Consider the following 3,175-nt stretch of genomic DNA (forward strand, 5'->3'; position numbering starts at 1 on the left):
CACAGCTACCCCATCTGAGAGTTTTCCAGAAGTTCATTCAGCTTTTCCTTTTCATATTCACTAGTTGTGATGTCTAACTGCTCAATGACTTCTTGAATATGTTTTACAACTTGAGCTTTGTCACCTTTTCCTTTTAAGAGCATAGCATTATCTTTGGTCACAATGACCTCTCCAGCTTTTCCTAAGTCAATGAGGCTGAACATCTTCAAGATTTAAAGTCAATTCTTCTTCTCCAAACATTGCACCACCAGTAGCAATAGCCATGTCTTTAAGCCTGTTCTTTCTATTGTCACCAAAAGCTGGAGCTTAGACTGCTGCAGCCTAAAGATCAATTTTTAGCCTACTCAAAACAAGTGTACTCAGAGCTTCTCCATGAACATCTTCAGCAATTACGACCAAGGGCTCACAGTGAGCATTGGCAATTTCAAGAGCAGGTACAATGGACTGGACACTAGAAATTTTCTTTTCACTCAGTAGAATATAGGCATCTTGGAATTCACATTTCTGAACTTTTGATGTATTAATAAAGAGAAATATAACCTTGATTGAACTTCATGCCTTCAGTAACTTCTAGTTCATCATTTAGTGTTTTTCCATTCTTTCCTGTGATGACACCCTTTCTTCCAAACTTTTTCATTGCATCAGTAAGGATTTTCCCAATTTCTTTGTCACCATTCGCAGAAATCTTAGTATCCTGAGCAATTTCTTCAGGGGTCATCATAGGTTTAGACTGCTGCTTAAGTTCAACTATTACAACATAAACATCGAACATCACACCTCTCCTGATTTCCACAGGATTAGCACCTTTGCTAATCTTTTCAAAGCCTCTTGACAATAGAGCGTGCCAAGACAGAGGTAATGGTGCCATCCCCAGCCCATTCATTTGTGTTATTGGCAACATCTTGAACAAGTTTGGCGCCAATACTTTTATATTTATCTTTTAAGTCAATTGACTTTGCAACAGTCACGCCATCTTTTGTTACTTTCCCAATTGGACTTTCCCAATTTTGTTCAATAATTGCTGTTCTTCCCTTTGGCCCTATAGTAACAGCTACAGCATCAGCTAAAACATTAAGGCTCGGGCATCTGCACCAAATTTTAGATCTTTGGCATAGGCCCGAGTGAGATGAGGAGCCAGTGCCCCAGACACTGACCTAATTTGATGAAGGACTACAGGTAATCCAAACATTTCTGCAGGGTGGTGGTAGGGCATGCCGGTGACAAGGCAGGTCTTTGGAGGCCAGTGAGGGTTCAGTTCCACTTTTCAAATGAAAGCTAGCCAACTGTGCCTTCCTTCAGAAGTTGGCAGGTGGAAATAATTTTTTTTATTTTTTTTTTTAAAGATTTTATTTATTTGACAGAGAGAGATAGCAAGAGCAGGAACACAAGCAAGGGGAGTGCGAGACGGAGAAGCAGGCCTCCCGCGAAGCAGGGAGCCCGATGCGGGGCTTGATCCCAAGACCCTGGGATCATGACCTGAGCCGAAGGCAGACGCCCAATGACTGAGCCACCCAGGCGCCCTGGAAATAAAGTTTTTATCAAGGGAGAAGTAAGAGAGGGTTCAGAGACTTGACTCTGTCCCTTCTCTGATACCTCCATATTCTTATTTATAAAATGAAGAAAATAATTTTTCCACATTGATTTTAAGAAGATTAATTGATGTAAAGTTAAACCATAGTTAATTATCTGTAAGTTGAATGGAATTGGATATTTTGAGTTAAGGTATGGCAATTCATATCATATCAATATTGTTTTCTTTGCTTTTGAAACTTCTAACTGGACATGACAGGACTACTTTATTTACAATTTCTTTGCCAATCAGTGTATCTTGCCATATTATGCCATGTAAATGGCAAATAAGTGGCATAAGCTAAATATAATGGAAGTGAGAACCTAGTTACTTTTCCTGAGAGTGATAGACATTCCTGGTAAATAAAATAGAAAGAGATCATGTTCTTCCTGAAACTCATGTAATAGTGCTGATCTTGAAATAGTCCATGAAAACAATAGTTTGCTTATATAGCAAGTTACTTAATATAAGACAGTCTTACCTATAATATCTCATCCTAAAAATGACCATTTGAGATTAATATGATTTTATAAATGTGTAGACAAAGACTCAGTTTGGTTATAAATTTTGCCTAAAGTCACACTGTAGGTAGCAAAGTGAAAAGTAAAACCAAGATTTCCTTTGTTCAATTTCTCAGGTCTGTGGAATGTTTTTTCACAGGGCTGAGTAAAGAGTAGTCATAAGCATACATCGGTCACCTGTGAATTGGGGGGCGGTGGTAATACTAATCTGGAGACTGGGAAGACATGCTCAGTTGTGATATATGTTCAGAGACCAGCTTGCAAAAATTTTTTTTAACTCCAGATGTGATTTAGCCAAATAGATTAAACTAATAGACGGCTCACTATTTAATTCTCCTTCACTCTATTTTGCATAGAGTAAATGTGTGATAGAACAATTCCACATCACTGTTCTCAGATGATGCTAACATAGAACACCTGTGTTTGGCAAGTGGATCAGAGTGTTACACTGCCAAAAAACAATGAGAGTCTTTTCTATTTTCAAGAAGGTTAATTTTCTTAGTTATAAATTTCTTAGTTATAAAGAAGTTATAATTTTCTTAGTTATAAAGAAGTTATTTCTTATTTATGAGTTTGCAGATAATAAATTAACTTTCCAGATTTTCTTTTTACTTCAATGTTTTCCAAAAACTTTTGCTACAACTTATTTGCTAATGAATGTTAATGGATGGCAAAAGCCAAATGAAAACAAAAAAGGAACATTAATACTAACAATTTAGGAATAGTCGATTACTTCCAAAACTTTTTGTCTTTGATGGACAAGATAGCTTGTGGTTGTGATTTTATATTGCATATTAATAACAGTTGAAGTTCCTATTGTGAAAATTATTATTATTTTTAAAGATTATTTATTTATTTATTTGACAGAGAGAGAGATAGCTAGAGCAGGAACACAAGCAGGGGGAGTGGGAGAGGGAGAAGCAGGCTTCCTGCAGAGCAGGGAGCCCGATGTGGGACTCGTTCCCAGGACCCTGGGATCATGACCTAAGCTGAAGGCAGATGCTTAACGACTGAGCCACCCAGGCACCCATGAAAATTATTTCTTGTTCTTACCAAATCTTTTTATCATCTCATAGCATTCTTC

The 3,175-nt window shown here is 37.4% G+C and overlaps 1 pseudogene; it reads right to left on the reverse strand.

The window, feature by feature from the left end:
• Positions 1-6: 6 nt before the first annotated feature.
• LOC102735632 (60 kDa heat shock protein, mitochondrial pseudogene) lies at positions 7-1,189 on the reverse strand (annotated as a pseudogene).
• Between the last annotated feature and the right edge of the window lie 1,986 nt (positions 1,190-3,175).

This window comes from Leptonychotes weddellii, unplaced genomic scaffold (assembly GCF_054177405.1).
Source record: "Leptonychotes weddellii isolate Sample4059 unplaced genomic scaffold, ASM5417740v2 HiC_scaffold_20447, whole genome shotgun sequence".
In the NCBI taxonomy this organism is placed as follows: Eukaryota; Metazoa; Chordata; class Mammalia; order Carnivora; family Phocidae; genus Leptonychotes; species Leptonychotes weddellii.